The 19,412-nt window shown below is 46.3% G+C and overlaps 1 long non-coding RNA gene across 1 annotated transcript in view; it reads right to left on the reverse strand.

Annotated features, from left to right (window-relative positions):
* LOC138468145 (uncharacterized) overlaps window positions 1-7,688 on the reverse strand; it is a 273,604-nt gene extending 265,916 nt beyond the window's left edge. The window contains exon 1 of the long non-coding RNA XR_011268212.1: window positions 7,376-7,688. This is a non-coding gene — a long non-coding RNA (uncharacterized lncRNA). The remainder of the gene's footprint in view (window positions 1-7,375) is intronic.
* Window positions 7,689-19,412: the final 11,724 nt, after the last annotated feature.

Raw genomic sequence — 19,412 nt, forward strand, 5'->3', positions numbered from 1 at the left:
GTTGAATCAGCCCTAGAGTAAAAAATATTTTTCTCTAATGAAAGGCCTGTTGATGGTGTCGCAGACAAATAAGTGAATTTTATTACTTCACCTTTGTTCCCAATTTTGTTTGTGTTTTTAAAATTGATATTCAAAAGGTAATTTTTGTGTTTCTATTGGAGAGGATTCGATTCATTTTTCCAGAATAGGCATTCCGTTTTTCTTTAATACAAATGGGTGTCTGGGTGCATTCTGAATGTAAACATTAACAATATAATAGCAGGCAGATTATGTTACTTTTTTGTAGGCAAGCAGCATTATTTATGGGGGATTTTATGGGAGCCTTCCTGGCACTGAAGGTTAGGGGGCCACAATTATTTATTTTCTTGATGTAGACTTTTAAATAAATCGGAAATTTTATTTTAAAAAATAGCCTGTGTCTTTCCCAGGTTTTAGGGTGGGATTGTGAGGGGGGGTGGGTTGTGCATTACATTAGTGATATTTCTCTGTAAACGAATCATATGATAGAAATTCAGACATGTTCCATTGAGTGAAGTTGTTACAGTTGAATGCTAGGCTGATGGGGCTGCTTTTTGTTATCCAATTCTGACATGTATAGAATTATTTCGGATCCATGACAAACTTAAAAAAAAATAAGAATAATAAAAAGGGTATATTTATAGAGATTCCTATATACAGAAAACTCCATATAAAATGTGAAGTTCTGTTATATTTTGCTTTCACTATGCTGCGTAAGCTTTATAGGATGGTAGGCGTTGCTATTATCATGGGATAATTGACAACTGCCAAGTCATGCTGTGGGGAAGCAGGGCGCAAGTATTCTGGGAATTACGAATATATCAAATGATGTTGACAACTCCTAAAATCTAGAAGTCTGTTAGCACTTGGTGGTTGCCCCTGGATTTGATAGAATAGTGCTAAATGGATCTGTGTCTAGTGTACACCACCCCTCTTGCCTATTGTTGCTACCCTGACCGGAGTGGGCTGTTTAGGGAGTGCTGCATCTTCTGGCCACAATAAGCTCAGCCAGTGAAGAAAGAGACAAATAAAAAGGGCGTAGAGCAAGAACACACTTGCATATACAGAGCAGTGTGTGTTGCCCTCTGCAATTTATACTTTCCGAAAGTTGGTGCTCGACAGGATAAAAAGGAAACGAGCAGGAGTGGACAAACACAGGGGGAGGTGTGGGTGTGCTCTTGCTGCCCTGATAGCTATTTCTCCCATGTAGGGCCGTGGCCTGTCTCAGGGGCGCCGAGTACGTGGGTGCTCCGGGTCCTGGGAACTCCCCAGGAAAGGACAATTTCGTGAATGTTCCTATGCTTACAATGGGACCTTTTTTATTTTTTGCCGCTGGACCGGCCAGCCCCCGCTGGGAAAACCAAAAATATATGCCCCTGGCCTGTTTCCGCTTTCTCGATCCACAGCACTACCACTCTCCTACATAATTAACTGCTGTCAATGACGATAGAGGGTTTTGAGGGGTGAAGAGGAGAAGATTCCACCCTTTGAAACTTACAACCATGTTCCAATAGCATCATTAAGGTTATTCAATAACTAACACTTGATTGACTGTCAAGTGATCAGTAATGGGAACCATTTTCTTCCTTAAACATACATATTGCACAGAGCTTTGAGGTGGACTGCTTAAACAAGGAGTAGATATTCAACTAATCTTGACTTATTTGCAATAGATTATATTTAAGGCAACCTAATGGTTTGCTTAAAGCCAACAAATCATTGGAACTACTGTCCTCCCCTACCAAGACAACTGGTGACGCCCAAACATACCTACATGACATTATCTGTGTGTGTTTGGAAACCTGTATAAAGTAGCATTAGGCACATCCAGGACATATTTAAAGCATAATAGGACATATTGGAGAAACAGTTATAGATTGGATCTCATGTGGAAGACACATTTGTAGACTGCTATATCACAGACTGCTATATCCCACAGTCTCGGGAGGATAGCTCAGGGGCAACATGCTCGTGCTGAAAGCAAGACGAAGCATAGCAACACAGGTTCGATCCTCGGGTCCCGCTTAGAAACGAGTTATAAATAACCCATTATAAAAGTATGTCCTGTTTTATTTATATGATCTAGGAATTAGAAGCAGGCGCAGAGCAGTTCGCACAGAATATGTTTGTAGTAGGGGCATTACAAACAGCTGCATTGCATAGAATAGTGTGCTTTGTTTTGGCTGATAAAAACGAATCGTGTTTCATTAGTATTACTAGACGTAGACTACAGAAACAAGGGTGTGATGGGGATAGATGCAGGGTACACAGAATTGGAACAATACATACTTTATAACTTAATACCCGAGGAAGGGATTATTATTGCAGGATAATGGCCCAGCCCAAACGTATGGCCTGAGGGGAACCAGAGAGACAGAAGTTCGGATATGGTCAATAGCTCGACAAATAATTACCCCTCCGGTCTATAAGGCTGTTAGTACCTAGGGGCAATATCAATATATGTCTCTGGAGTTGTGTGGTGAAGTAAACAATAAAAAACAAGTATTTTAATAGAAAATGAATAGAAAGGTTAAAATGTGTTTTTATCTTTTAGTATCTTTAGTATTTTAATTGCCTTTTAAATCCAATCCATTAAATTCTAAGCTTGAGCATGCTTTATTAAATTGGATGTTGTCTCCCATGTTGAAGGTGCAGTGAAAAAAGAGGGGGGTGTCTTGTTGGAAGAAGTCTTGCTGTTTCCTGAATGCAGAGAGACGTTTTCTGTTTCTCTGTCTGCTTTTGATGAAAGAATGGTTAAACTGCAGTACATTGAAGTCGTTTTTTTACTCTATTTGGCTGCGAGAACGTCAATTGCCTCCATGCACTAGTAGACTGTCCTAATGATTTTATTTATTAATTTGTTTAATTAATATTCATACAGCCAACAAATCTATATACATATATCAAACATGAAAAATATCTACTTTAAAAGAATGACACCATGTTAAAACGTAGCCAGTTTAACACCGCTTTACAATTTAAATGGGCTCTTACTAAAATATTCCATCAGACAACTGGTTCAATACACGCAAACAAAATTCATAAAGGTTCATCATATGAAACATTAAATTAAATTAATTTCCTTTTAAAAGATTTTCCCACAATGTATTCATATTTTCGAGGGTGCACGTATTATCATAAGCTTTTAAAAATGTAAGTCTTAATAAATCACGATTCTCACAATGACAATGTGTTCAGCTGTTTCGATAGAAAAAGTCCCACATAATCTGCACCACCTATTAGTTTGTGGTACTTTGCATTTAGCCCCCCTTAGTTCAAGAGTATCAATCTGATTACATTTGAATAGTAGAAATTGGGCATCATTATGAGTCCAGCAGTAGCCGTGCCGGTAAAAATGTCAAAGCTGCCGCCGGAGTCGTTTTTTTTTCCGGCACCCGGCAATGGTGACTTACCAGGGCATTACGATCTCAGCGGTCCAGGTAACTGCCCATTGCCAGGCGGCAGAAAATATTACTCCCCATTCCCATTCGAGTCCCATTGGGACTGCCAGACTTGGTGGGCAGAAAGGCCCCGCTTGCAGAACTCGTAGTTTGACGGTCTGGAAACAACAGTACTGGCAAGCTTACTAGCACCGTTGTTTCCAGACCGGCAACCTTGTAATGGTGCCCATTGTCTTGTAGTTTGGTTATCTGGGTTGGCAGACAAATATTTTGGAGGACCTGAATAACTCAACCACTGTTGCATAAACATTCCACTGTTCAACATTCCACTGTTCGCCTTAGTAGCTAAGCTAAGTGTACCATCTCCCTTTCTTTTCCTGTCTCCTGTATCGCATATTTCAAGTGGTGTTTGGTTCTAGCATCCGGGTATTCAAGCAACTCTAGTGCATTCTCCTTGGCCCACTTTTAATAAATCAATATCATATCCCATGGCTCTAAGTACAGTATTATTTTCAATACCACTAAAGGCTCTCATTAGGTCAACAATGGATATAGCATTATCTAGAATATATATCTTGACATATAGCAAGGCCACTTTGTACTCCATATTATCGCCTATGCGCATCAGATTACATTCAAGTGGTAAGTACTCAATATGAACAGATTTAGGCATTCTGAAAAGGATTTTTTAAATGTTCCTTTCAAATCTATTCAACTCCACCTTTAACTTCTTCCCCGAAATGTCTGCAGCATATAACAGACAGGGGACAACTTGAGCAGAGTAAAACAATAATATAGTCTTCCATAAACAGCCACCTTGCGATCCAATAAAGTGACTGAGTGCAATCGTGATTTTCATGCACTTAGTTTTGATATTGGCCCATTGTTGTTTCCAGGTCAATTTCAGGTCAATGGTGACATGGAATGGTCTATGGTGGCTAAATCTACTGTCTCAGGGAGCGTGGTGTCCATCGGTGAGACCTGCAAAGTCACTGAGTAGCGGCGTATGTGGACAGCAGGTTGCTAGGGAGGTGGATGGGGGTGACTAGCAGGGCTGAAGCAGATCTATGGCCTGACTCAGGGGGAGTCACAGAGGGGTCAGAGCTGGGCTAGCAGGACGGGGTGAGAATCAGTAGGGAAGGAGAGGAGACACTCACACACAGAGGGGTGAGGAGAGAGGGAAATGGGGAACTGCGGGAGAAAAAAGACAAACTGGCATGCAGGCAAGGACAGTGAAAGGTAGAGACTAGCAGGGGGTCTATGTGGTGCTCACAGGGATAAGTGCTGAAGGTGACGCTGTCGTGAGCCATTGAACAGCACTTCACGGGCACTACCATGTGTGCCCGCGTGCGTGTGCGTATGTGCCTGGACAGATATAGTGGTGCTGAGTCAGGGAGGCAACTTGGTCCTCACAGCATTCCTAACAGCAAACAGCACTTCACAGGCACTTCCATGAAAGCGCGTGTGCGCGTGCACCTGGACAGATATAGTGGTGCCAGGTCAGGGGGCATGGCCAGCAGGATGGGCAGCATACAATTGTAAAAATTGTGCATAGCACTCCACAACTTGGTCCTCAAAGCATTCCTAACAACCAACTTCATAGGCACTTCCACGTGTGCACCTGCGCCTGGACAGATATAGTGGTGCCAGGTCAGGGGGCATGGCCAGCAGGGTGGGCAGCAGAAAACTGTAAAAACTGTGAATAACACTCCACAACTGGGAGGTTCGTTGTGAGCCGTGTTTCTCTGTCTGCTTTTGGATGTCAGAATGGTTAGAATGCAGTACATTGAAGTCGGTTTTGACTGAGAGAACTTCAATGACCTCCATGGACTAGTAGACTGTCCTAGTGATTTTAACAATACACATATTTAGAATTTTGGCACAGGCAGATAAACTGATTTGCTGAGAACTAAACAATGGCTGGCCAAGTGATAAAGTCAGGATTGGAACCCATATATTCAGATTTCATCTCATAAACACAACCACTAGACCGCATCTTCATGCACATGAATAACGTTTGCGGTAAAACTGAATTTCCCAGAGCAGAATATGTATCAGTAAAAATGGGGTGTTACCCCATAAGATGCTACATATGGGTATAATCTGTCTAGGACTGTGCAGAAGGAAGGGTCTACACTATTCAGGAATAGTGTATGGGGGTAGGGGCACTGGGGACTTCATAACATGTACCCTCCCCTCTGAGGAGTGTAAAAACCAAAACAGTATTATTAAGGCAATTATAGCTAGAAAGGGGGCAGAGGAAATAAGAACATGAGAAGTTCAAGCCTCATTTCTCTTCTGAAAATATCCACCATACATGATGGTGCGTCAAGTCACATAGTTGTGTAGAATGTATTCTGCACGTAGGCCCGGTCCTAGCAGACATGCAATAATACAAAGGAGGGTGGTTACGAGAATAGGTAGGAGACGCACAGTCACCTCAAAATGTTAATGTACTTTAGGACCCCTCCACATGTGCAAATCCGGAAAACCAAAATCGGAACATACTTAAAGTTGCTTCCAGTGTCCGGTGAGCGTTTAGGACCTTACCGTCCCCACTAGAATATAGGTTTCTGTATTTTACTTTTACTATTAAAGTCACATTTTCTAGATTTTTGCCATCAAAAGGCACGACCGCCAACATGATAGATGTCAGTGTTGCTATTTCCTTAGCACCAAGTTTTCATTGCATTTACGAGAAAATATTGGGACGTTGTACGTTTTGTAAATAATATAGAGTAGTAGCTAACGGCGCAGCACTTTTAGTAAAAGAGTTTCAACGATGTCAGCAAAATAAGAGCCGCGAGATGAATATTGGAAAGGATTATGGATTTTTTACGGTTGACGCTGCTGAGCTTTTTTCCTTGTAAAGTGGTCTGCAGTCTTGAGTTTGCAAAAAAAAAGATCTTTTTAAAAGTTATATATATAAAAGAAGAGTTCTGTACATCGAATCCAATAAATCCAGCTGAGGTAATTTCTATGCGACAGTGGCCCTGGAGAACCAAACGCTTGCAAAGACCTGGCCAAGGGAAAAGCAGAGAGATAAACAAGCGAGCAATAGGCTACTCGGCTCCTGCTGATATCCCTGGACATGCGAGCAATATGCTATGGTGGCTCCCTAGGACCATGGACAGCCCGCATGCCGCCATATACTGTTGAGTGCTGCTCTAAAAACGCGCGCGTTTTTGCTAGTTGGTGGTCCCTGGCATTATATAATGGGTTCGGTTATTATTTGCCAACAGCCAGGGCACCTGTTGTAGCAGTGACGCGTTCATAGCGCGCATACAGATAATATCGACCATAGACCCCGTTTCAAAGTGTAGAATGCACTTAGTTGTTGCGGTTCTAACTGGCCGAGGTGGTCAGCTGTGCAAGTGTATTTTGCGCGGTCGTTGACTGAGCTGTAATGCCCTGGCACCCCTCTAGCAGGGCACTGCCCTAGCATCGTGAGCATCGACCCAGTAAAAACACACTCTTCGACCTTGGTCTATACGACCATGTGTCCATGAGGTATCCCCTGAAGAAAAGCATTGAAATGACGGCAAACACCCCATTATCAAGCAGGTGTGCCCATGCCTCTCTCCCGGCGCACACTGATACCTCAGCGTGCCAGGAACATGAAGCCTACGTCCCTGCATCAAACTGTGCCATCATGTGCCACTTTCACAGTCACTCGTACCCTTCCCATGACCCCCAAACCTTTCCGCTGCTGCACTGCAGCTGCCAGCAGAGAAAGACACAAGTAGCGAAGCAATGGCAAAGCTTTGGGCTACAGTTACAAACCGGTACATTTCGCTACAGGTATTCTTGGGAAGGGTGTTTTTACGTATTCAATGCAAAACAGAACTAAGCAGGTGTACACACTAGAGCTGTGACAGGAGCTGTATGTGTGTGTGTGTGTTGCCTGACTACACAGAGATGAGACGCCAGCAGGCGTGACCCGCTGTGACGGTTACCTTGTCAGGTCAGCTGCAGGTAACGCGGTCAGGCGCCCGGATTTAAACACGCAGGAACCTCTATGACGAGCGAGCCTGTAGCTTGCATGGAGCGCTGTTCAGTCCGTGCACGCCGCCTTTAACTGGCTCCCACCACCTTGCATTGCGGAATGGGAGGCAAGGTTTATCCGGGGAACGGGCTGCAGGCGCTCTGGACTCCTCTCGGGAGGCGGACGCAGCAGTGCACACTCGCAGCTAAAGTCTCCGCACACGGCTTTCCGAAGACTGGATGCTCCCGGTCGCAAAAGCTACGCTGGCCAAGAAAGACGGAACCGCCCCCCATGCTGATGTGGTTACGCCGGCCCGCACTCACTGTGACCCGGACGTCACTCTGCCTGTCTGCCCGCTCAATGATAGTTTGCTGCGAGATGGGAAGATGCCGCATGCCTCTGTTTACATTGCCTCCCACAGGTGCTGCTTGATGCACTGCTGTTCCCAGCATCGTAGTCCCCATTTAAACATTAGTACTGCGTAACAACGTTTAAATGATTAATAACATGTTTATGCGTGTACACATATTTGGATTAAATCTGAAAATGGTTGATTTGAAGCATTTGTAATAGTGAAGACTGATTTTTAGTTTTTGTTATAGCCATTTGGTGGTTCAGATAATCGACACATGTATGCAAAGTTTGTTACATGACCTAATCTATATATAGGTCTTTGTCCTGTTTTCTTTTGAAGGCTGAGGGTGGAGGATTTGCCCACCTCAACCGTACTTTTTGGTTTGACTTTACAAACATTTTTTTTTGTAACTTGTAGATAGATGTTGGGGACCCTCCTTTGGTACATACAGCAGTTATCTACGTAAAGTGGTGTGATGGCGCGGTGCTACTTTTACACTGGACACTTAGTTCTCCTTCTCCGCTAAACACAAACCCCACAGTGACTTCAACAGTGAGCTGTAATTCTTAAGGTAACCAGTTTTGCCTGGTCCTGGAATACCAAGACAGGCACAGCTCCCACCTCAGATAGCTGCTGTGTGTGGGGCGGGTCTCTCAATTTGTTGACAAACTGACTCCATACTATTAGTGCACCACTTTCAAGCCCTGGTGTTCCCGCTTGCAAATAATTAGCGTTGGTGGTGTCACTAGAAATCCGTATTAGGTAGGCAAACGGGAGGGTGGGGTGCTCGGGATACAAACTAATACAACAAGGGGGGGGGGGGCTGGGTGGTGGAACATCAAATAAGGGGCACGAGGCCAAGAGGCTTAATTAAGCATAACTATATTTTACCAAGCTGGTTTAAAAAAAAAATGTTTAAAAAACAATATAAAACAAATAAAACAAGAGTAGGTTTAATGCAATAAAAATGTTACATCAAGTTAATATACATTCTAAAAATGTTCAGCAGTTGCAAAAATGCCCTTGCACTCAGCAGGAGACGGCTTTCTCTCTCAAGTAGACAACACTCCCAGCTCAGCTTCAAATAATGTGTAGTTAGAGGTGGTATTTACCAGAAGAGACATCTCTTACAGCTTTAGCCAGTTAAAAGAGTCAGTTTAACAGAAGAGATCACTCATACCTCAGTTTTAAATGATAGTCAAGGACAGTGGCCCTCATTACGACCCTGGCGGAATTCGGAAAACGATGGCGGAAATGCAATACCGCCATCGAATAGCGCTCGGTGCGACTATGACCCGTCACCGCAAAGTACGAAGCCATTAGCGACACCGTAGTGAACGCCAACGCTAACTGCACTAAGCACGCGCGCGCGCCATGCCAAACCGCAAACACCACCATGGCGCAAGGGTACGCCAATTCCGACCCTAGCGGACATGTACCTAACGCCATCAAGCATGGCGGAATGTACCATTCCGCCATGGTGAGAAGTACGGCATCGCGAATCAACGGTAAACGGCCCCACTGAGTGCCTGTACACCGCTCCCTGCCCACAAAGTACAACTCCCCGTAGGTGCAATGAAGTCACAATGCAACCATTGAAATGTACAAGTCACCCATGCATGCCAACGAACAAAAGAAACACAACAGGGGCCAATGGGAGCTGCAGGGCACAGATGGCACGAATACAGAAGCCATCCCAATGGACATGACCACAGTCCCCCACCAAGAAACGCACGCAAACACAGGCACCTGTGACCAGCAATATTCCGAGAATCACATCATTCCACCAGTCCACCTGGCTGACCGGCATCTGTTACACAAAACCCAATCCCCCGCCCCTGAGCATGACAACATTCAAACTGTCATATTGGCAGCCCCCATCCCTGACCTCACGGGCTTCGTAGGCAAACGCGCCCAGTACAGTACCACGCAACTAAACTCCGAAGCTGGAACCCAATGCAGATCTCCCCACAATACATCGCCCCCCAAATAGGCATATGCCACATCACTTGCAAAGAAAAACGCTACACGGGCCAAATCAGAATAGAAATTTAATGCACATCAAAATCACCAAGCCCATACAGCCATCAGGCCATGAACTCCAAAACACTTTTCATCATTGTGTGCTGCATCCGCAAGAAATGACCAGCCACTACTTGTGTGACGCCATGTTCCCTCATGGTACACAGAGCCACATTCACGTACGAAAAGGCAACATGGAAGCGCACACAACCGCAGGGCCGTCCCAATGGGGAGGCACTAGTCCAGCTGAAAGGCCGAAATGTTGCTCCGAGCCACCAGTACTGCGTAAGGGCATGTGGGCCATTGGCGATCGTCCCATAAGATCGTAATGCTGCTCCACTGATTAACACGAAGCAGCAGGTGTCGGGAGTAAAATCCATCTGCAGGAGTGGCATACAGATGGCAGTGGCAAAAGGGGAGGAGATACCTGTCAACCAAAAGAAAAGAAAAAGAACTGAATGGCCATCAGAAATACATTCCAACAACTCACTTCAATGATCACACTAAATCCACAGCCATATGCATGCTAGCCCACTCCAAAGGATCATCACCACCCCAAAACCACTTGCGACTCATAACCATCTATATCGAGGTGCAAACACCATCACAAACGAGTGTACCTGTGCATGCGTCTGTCAAAACAGAATCCATCAGATGGGAATGTTAACGTGCATGGACACAAGTGTCTGAGGGCGCGTCGAGACAGGGAGGGCTCAACAAGGCCAGATAGACGATGGTCCCACTATGGCAGCCCTGCATCACATAGCGTAGGGGAGGCGGATAGATCCCAAGAAGCCCTGTACATGGCAAACTCTGTATCAAATCACCTGCCCATGCATCCATCCATCATTCCCTCATCCCGGGATCAAAACGCCTGAATAATTACTCACATGACATTAGAAACATCCATTGAGTCTGTGCGTTATGCAGCCTGCAAAATCCACAGTGCCCCAGCCCGTAATTCCAGTGTCGTGAAGTAACATGTATTTGGGAACGGCCGGCCTCATCGGCCACGTAGCTATTGCGCATCCCAAACTATTCATATCAATCATTGCTTCCTCGCCATGGCCCCTGTCTCAAGGACATTGAACAATAGAACGTTATATTTGCAGTCAGACCTGTGGGCATCTCCTCGCCGCTAGCTGGAAACCGAAAGCGCCGCCCTTCGAATTCCTCATTTGCAACATCACGTCGAAAAGGCATCTGTGGCCGTTTGAAATCACTAATTATTCCATCGAGTGCGGCTGTGTGTGAAAATGGCAACTGCCTTCACCCACAAATGGGACGCCCCGCCCGTCGTTGCAACTCGGTACAGTGATGCATGAGGGCCCACCGTTACTCGAGTACTACGTTCCACTGACCCTTCACAAGTCTGTTCGCGACTGCACAGATAGTATGTGAAACAATGGGACCACAGCAGAATGAACATATCAACCAATCTTACACGGCCATCGGGTACAAATACATGATTGCAATAGCAAGATGCCATTCCCCGAATTGCAGCGTTGTGCGCGGGACGTGCCCGGCCAAAGGGGAGAGCAGTTTGCACAGGTGGAATTAATCACCACAGGTGGAGGCCATACAGCCTGAAAACACATAAATTGCACAGCCAGTCTCCTCCCACAACCACACCGAAATGCTACCGGCAGGACTCGCGATGTTGGCCCTGGGGGACCTGATAGCACTGCAAGTACTCCAACTCCAAGAAGAAGACGAACACCAACTACAACCGGCCGCACGGAGGAGACGCAGGAGGAGGAGGAGGGCAAGGCAGGGCCAGCAAGGGCCGCCAGCACAGCCACTACCACCACGCAGGCAGCCCGCAATCCCACGCCTCCGAGCACATCCGTTCAACCTCACTGATGAGCAGATCCACACCCTCTACCGTCTGGACCGGGACACCATAGCCGCCATTGTGGACATGACACAGGCTGACCTTGTCAGCATGATAGATAGCCCAACCGCCATCCCACCCCTACTGAAGGTGGTGTCTGTACTACACTTCCTGGCCACAGGCACCTACCAGCACACAGTCGGACAGTTGCATGGCATTTCCCAGCCACTGTTCTCACGGACACTATTGCAAGTGCTCGATGCCCTCCTGCAGCACGCAGACGACTACATCTCTCTACCACGCTCGGAGCAGGAAATTACCAACACAAAAGTGGGATTCCATGCACTTGCCGGCATACCGGGTTGCATTGGTGCCATCGACTGCACCCATGTTGAATTGGTCGTCCCACATGCCATGGAGGCCCAGTACCGCAACCGAAAACAATTTCATTCCCTGAATGTACAAATGGTGTGTGACTCCAACAGGATCATTACACATTGTTGTGCCCGATTCCCTGGATCAACCCATGATTCTATGGTCTTGAGGAACTCTACAATACCACGCTACATGGAGCGACACGCAGGGAACAGATCCTGGCTACTCGGTGAGTCTCATTACATGCATGAATATGTGGGGTATGTGATTTGGCAATGACCTGGCAGGAAGGGGGGGGGTGTGCGTACGTAGCAATGGCATTCCACATCATGCGTTTCTCGTCCACATACAGGTGATGCTGGGTATCCACTGAAGAGATGGCTCCTCACACCAGTCCGGAACCCACGGGACCAGCATGAGGAGGACTACAACCATGCCCACTCACGTACCCGTGTAGTCATTGAACAGGCATTCGGCCTACTGAAGACTCGTTTCCGCTGCCTCAGCAGGTCTGGCGGGGCACTCCTGTACCGCCATGAGAAGGTTGCAAAGATGGTGATGGCATGTGTCATGCTCCACAACATGTGCGTACGTAGAAATGTGCCCATGCCCCCTGACGCAGAACTGCAAGCACCTGATGATGGTCATGATGAGGGTGGGGATGTGGCAGCACCTCATGGAGTCTGCGAGGCACCGGAGGCCCGTGACATTCGTCAGCATCTCATTGATGCATGCTTCTAGCACTCACGCCTGGTGGCTGATACATGGACACGGGACTCGTGGCACTGTGTGTGTCTGGGACATGCACAATATGGACTGTACGCCTATGATGGCCTAGTACACAAAGATCAATGTCCACACATCTCATTGGTTGATCGTGCACTGTTTATGGCATATGTGATATCATGTTGAACACCCTACCGACCCGCCACCCAAGTGAGCCCAACACACCCCCTCCACCCTCCTACCTCCCCCCCGAACACCAGTGTCCAAAGATGCTCATTGTCAGTGGGCAGTCGCTATTGCAAGCCCCCTCTGCGGGTATCAGGGGCACCCCTGCCTGTGGAGCGCAGGTTCCTCCCAGATCTACGTTGGGGGCTGCCCTGGACGGAACTTGCAACGGATGATGTCTCTGCCTGCTCACGTCCATGCATGTCCCTAAGGGTTTGCGAGAGCTCAGTGAGCACACGGCGCACTGCGGCAAGTTCGGCACATACGTCTTTGGACGTCGCATGCAGTTCCCCCCTCAGGCTCTCGGTGCTTCTCTCCATTTGTGCCCTTAGCGTCTCTGTACCTCTCTCCATTTCTGCCCTAAGTGTCTCAGTTGATGTTTCTATGTCTGCCTTAGTGCCCCCACATTCATCGGCATGGTCCTTGAGGAGCGTGGCCATTTGCTGCTGTTGCACGATTAACTGGTCGAGGGACTGTTGCCTCTGCTGGGCCATGGCCATTTGCGGGGGTGTCACAGAGGGGCTGTTGTCCTCATGTTGCCTTGCCACAGGGCTTGTGGGGGATGGCCAGTCGTCGTCTTGTGGGTGCCCCTGCGTGGTATCCTCATGTTGTACGGGATGGGACAGACAGGGGGATTGGGACAGGTCATGGATGGATCTGACTTCGACATCCCCGTCTTCGGTGTCCGAGCATGCTGCCATCAATGGGGTGTCACCTATGGTGCTGCTGCCACCAGAGGCAGTGCCTTCTGTGGCATCCATTGGGGGGACCTGTGGTGGTGGTGGTGTGCCCATGCTGGCTGCTGGGGTGCCTGTTGATGTTCCCTCCTCTGTGCTGCCACCTGATTTGTGCTGCTGCCGTGTCTTGATGCGTGCAGCTGAGGTGGAGGGTCTCTGGCCGTTGGTCTTGGCCCTCTTTGCAGGTGTGCTGGTAGGGGTGTCCTGAAGCTCGTCGTTTGGATCGGACCCTGTGGTAGAGTAAAGGAGGGCGAGGGTTATTGATGGGTCTGTGGGAATTGGAATGGCATTGTATCACATGCATTGGAGTGGTACCTGAGGGTGATTTGGGTCGGGGCCTTGGAGGTGCTTTCATTTGTGTGTGGAGTGAGGGTGCAGTTGTTTGGCAGCCTGCAGTTAGGGTGTGCCTGCTGCACGTGTAGTGCGTGTTTTAGGGGTTTTTAATTATTTATGTATTTATTGTGGGTTTTAACGTGCGCTATCAGGCCTATGTGTGTGGACGTTCTCCTGGACATGTGTTTCTGTAGCACTATGTGGACGCATGGTACTTCACATGGATGGACTGTGTGGATTTGGCATTGTTTTATTTGGCCCCCCTACCTGAATCTTCGGATGTCTGCACTCCTTTCTCCATCCCTCCGACTCCCTCTATGCTCTCCATTCCGATGGTGGACGCACAGATTTCTTCCCAGGGGGTCAACTTGATGGGTGATTCAGGACCTCCCCCGGTGGCTGTGGCAATGTTGCGGTTGGCAGAGAGTATGCTGCGGACGCGTATCCGCAGGTCGTCCCATCGCTTGCGGCATTGCTGTGGGGTGCGGGGTGCGGTCCCCACCGCACTTACCCGCTGTGCCACCAGAGCCCATATGGCCTTCTTGTTTGCAAGTGCCGTTCTGGTCATTTGCGTGGAGAAGACGACGGCAGCATTCTCCTGGAGGGTCTCTGTTAGCACGGTGAGTTCCTCACGGGAGAAGTGGACCTGCCGCTTGCGATCGCACGCTTTCTTCGCTACTTTTCCCATTTTTCTTGGTTTCGCTAGGGTGGATGACGGGTTGGGGTGTGTTTCAGGGTAGTGATTTTAGTGGTTGTGTGGTTTTAGTGGTTTTATAGGTGTACGGCGGGATGTTTCCCGTTCCGGGGCCATGTTTTAACTTCCGTTTCCGTATATTTCCGGTCACCGTACTTTCCGGTAGGCGCACACTGCGGTGACCGCTAAGAGGGGTGGCGGTATTGCACCTAGGGCGCCGTACGGCGGCGGTGTGGGCCGTTTTGGGGTCATTTCCGCCATCGCGGACTTTGCACTTCCGCCATGGCGTGGTGCTCGTGCCCGATGGGTCGGAATGGGCCGCACTTTGCTCCTTCGTGCAATGGCGGAAACGCTATTTACGCTGTGGTGGTCCGGTCAGTCACTTTCCGCCAGGGTCGTAATGAGGGCCAGTGTGTTTATGGATGCAATATCACATAAAAGCATACTACAAGTGGAAAGGAGGGAACTGCTACCTGGGGTCTTTAGCAATGGTTGCAGGAATCTCACTCTGCCCCCATAGAATTGTTTACTGTTTATAACATTACCTCCCAGTGGCTGCTGGTGAATTCCTTTTTATTGGAGGGGCGTAAATATTTCCCCCAAATATGCCAGTCTCATAGAGCATAGCGAGGGAGCCCAAACCAATCAAGAGTTATTGGGGGGGCTTCCACCATCCCCAGAGAATTTCTTTTAAATAATGGCTTACAAAAGAACATTTTACAGCACACTTTTTTTTAATAATTGGGTAAAATGCCGAACAGTTTGCAGAAGGTTTTGTAGGGTAACTCATGAAAAAATACAATAGATGCAAGTCAACAACAGTACAGAGGAGCATTTCACCAACACATTTTCCTGATGCCTTAGCAAACAATATATGCCAGTATAAAAAAAATATTCATGCTGGCTGCACCGATATATGCTATATTCCCATATAAGCAGATATTCATGGTTGCTTTGCGCATCATACCAGTAATGATCCTATAAGGAAACATGTCCACGCTTATTTTGCCAAAATATGGCAGTATCTCCACGTAAGAACATACTCCAGTTGGCTTTACCATTAAAAATGCCAGGCCACAGTATGAAAACATGTCCAAACTGGCTGCATCAAAATGTCAGTCTCGCCACATAACAACACGTATCATGATTGCTTTATCTAAGATGCCCAGTAAAACATGTCATGCCACAGTAAGGAGTGGCTAGACTGGCTGCACCAATATATGCTAGTATGCCCATATAAGCACATATTCATGTTTTCTTTGCGCATAATTCCAGTAACGATACTATAAGAAAACATGTCCATGCTTATTCTGCCAGAAAATAGCAATATCCCTGCTTAAGAACATATTCCAGTCGGCTTGTGTGTGCAACAAATTCGACCCATAACTTTGCAACCATTGCAGGTACGAACATGGGACTGGATATGTTTTCAAACTAAGTGTCTCCTCTTTGACCTGACATCATATTTGCATCCTCTACAATTATTTACTAATTTAATAAAATTATGAATCTTTATCACACAAATCAATAGAACAAAAACAGTCTACAGTCAGGAATATAAATAGCAGATTGGGCCCAATCCTTTCCTGGTCATAGGTATATTAATTATAATCAGATCAATTATGCCGGTCAGATAGCACAGGGAGTAGTGCAGCCGCTTTGACATCCATGCAGAGCCTGCCAACCCAGGCTCAAATCCTGGCAGGGCCAAACTCAGCCTTTCATCCTTCCGAGATTGACAAATGAGCACCACACGCTGTGGTTAATACTAACCAGTGTCCAGATGCCTGAGGGATCATAGCGCTATAAGAATGAGAATTTCTATTAATCATCTAATAGATAATTGAAGTGTGTATTCTCTGGCAGTGTCTGATTAATAACTAGCCAATGGAAAGACTTATTCTACAAGAACAATGTGATGTCACGTGAGAATAGGAGCAATTACATGAGGCAAAACACAAAGGAGGAGAGAGAATTCTCTCTCTGATAGCCAGACATGTTGGATTGTGATTAACAACAAGATGCGTTCCCTATTGGCAGGGTGCTTAGCTGGGAATATGTGTAGATGAAGTGCCTTGTCTATGAGCAAGATTGAAGCATGAAAGTGATGGAGGGAGCTGTTTCTTAAAGGGCTAGACTAATTGTGTAAGGTGAAATGCATTATGCTTCTTACTATATTTAAGTGTCATGTGAGATTTCCTTTCAAGGAAACTGCTTCCCTGACCTGAATCGTACAGGGTTCTGCTGTGAATTACTATGAGCTTATGTTGTATGACACACACAAATTAGCAAACCTCAGCACCATAATTGCATGGAAAAGGGAGACAGGGGTCATGCAACAGTTCCTGATAACTAGTGCTGTGTGGAATCACATGGTTCTGCTCCACCGGCCGCTGTTGGGAAAATCCATACATTTCGTTCCACTTTGCCAGTCTCTGCCATTCCGCTTTGCTCGTCATTTTTCACTGTCACATGCCGGCTTCCCTTAAAGTGAACCCTGTCAAAAGAAATCACAAGCATTGTTTTGGCCATTTCGCCCACACCCACTTCTTATTCCTTTTATGTTTTCAGCATGCCTGGTCACATTTTGTTCAGTGTTCACATTTCGTATTCGGGCAACATGCTTTGTTTTGGCTGTTTTGCCCGCAACCCATTTCATGTTTGCGTGATTCTCTTTCGGCCGTGCACGTACGACTTCCCATTTTGGTTGTAGCACATCATGTAGGATGCTGATTTCATGATTGTGCACATGCCCTGTTCGTTTTCGAAGTGCAGTATACACCATAAACATTTTCACGCATGTGCTTTTCAGGATGCTTCACATCAGGATTGCGAAAAATCCATTAGTACTGCTCGTGAATCAGCAAGCACACTAAATGCCGTACTGCAATGCGCTACCAGATTTGTGGCCTTGCCTCCAAGTCCAAAACAACTCTTCTGTGTGGGAGAGTAGCAACACCGCAGCACCTCCTTATTATTCTTGTATTTTGTACAGAGGGTAGACCCCCCCCAAACTGAACGTATTGGAGATAGACCCACATCCCTCAAACCAAATGCAAATAACTTGTCGGGGTTGATCAATGACTCTAATACTGAGTAAAAAAGAAAAGTTGTGCCTTGTTGAAAAGCGCTTTGCAGGACGATCTATTTTGTGGGGTCAGAATGCCTTGCACAGTAGAGAATATATCAAAGTAGTATATGTTTATCATACATTATCAAACAATCTAGATTCAAAACTGATCAGGGACTAAGCTATAAGTAAAAATAGGTTGGTCAGGCATTTCGTAATTTGGCTGGCCATTTTTGTTAAAACAAGTCAGGCAACTCTAAAATGGATGTTGGGCATACAAAATGGTCGATTTTTACAAAGTTATGATGATTTCAGTGGATATTTTTATTCATAGACGTTCATGAAGAGTCCACTGGTGTAGAATGAGATAGGTGGAACCTGTTAAGACTAATTCTGATTGGCAGCTAAGGCAACCAACCAGGGATTGGAAAAGGGGTTGTGTTCAAGTATCAAGGCCAATCAGGATGTTGTATGTTAATTACTAGATTACCTCAATTTTTAAGACTGTACATAAGAGACCCCAGTCAGGAGAGAGTTGGGAGTTGTTGAGTATTCTTCTGTGTGTTGTGTGCTGTATCCTGGTATGCTGAAAAGTATAAACAGATGTCTTTTGAAATCCAGCTTGAGTGTCCTGATGTGTTTCAGCCTGCCTTTACTGATGTAGGGGTGCCAAGGCCCAAAGAGGGGGTCTGGACCTTCTCTTCATCTTGCTCTTTTTTCAACAGGTAGCAGAAGCCATCCAACCAGGAAGACTACCAGCAGGACCATCAGTAGCAGGTCAATCAGATGCAGTACCGTCGGCAGGCAGGAACTAACTCATTGTGATGGTGACATGTGGTGATTTCTCTACCATTCACAACCAGCAATGTTAGTATCATACCACCACAGGAGGAGCAAGACCAGTTTCCTAGAATATTTCATTTATTTATTTGATATTTATATAGCGCACAAAGCACATCTAGGCGCTTTAGTTTAAGAATTCAGTTACAGAATATGTGCTTGACATAACAATTTAAAGGGTTACAGGTCTGGCATACATCCAGAATGGATACAGTCTAGGATATGCTAGCCTCTTGAGACATGATAGGTAATGGCATACACAATCTAGGGAAAAAAACCTGCCTCTTGTGGCTCCGAGCTACATCTGAATTGCATATATAGGACATGATAGGTAGTGGCATATACAATCTACAAAAAAACGTGCCTCTTGTTGTGGGGAGCTACATCTAAATTGCATACATAGGACTTGCGAGGTAGTGGAGCGTATATTCTAGGAAAACTTGTCTCTTGTTGCGGGGAGTGACATCTAAATTACATACTTAGGATAAAGTAGGTAGTAGAGTGTACAAAGTAGTAAAACACCTCTTGTTGCGGGGAGCTACATCTAAATTGTATGCAATAGGACATGATAAGTGGTGGCATATGCAGTCTAGAAAGAGGCTCGCCTATTGTAGCGCCGAGCTGCATAGTTGCAGGAGCTATAACAAAACCTGAGTTGGACATAAGATGGGTGCAATGTGAGTATGAACTACAAAACGGCCTTGTGCTGGAAGCAAGGGTCCATATCATGCAGGCTAGGCAGGGAAGGCTGCAATATGAGCTAACTGGAAGAGACACATCTCATAGTGAGAGGCTAT

The sequence above is a fragment of the Ambystoma mexicanum genome, chromosome 4q, assembly GCF_040938575.1.
Source record: "Ambystoma mexicanum isolate Mex_15411 chromosome 4q, UKY_AmexF1_1, whole genome shotgun sequence".
Lineage (NCBI taxonomy): Eukaryota > Metazoa > Chordata > Amphibia > Caudata > Ambystomatidae > Ambystoma > Ambystoma mexicanum.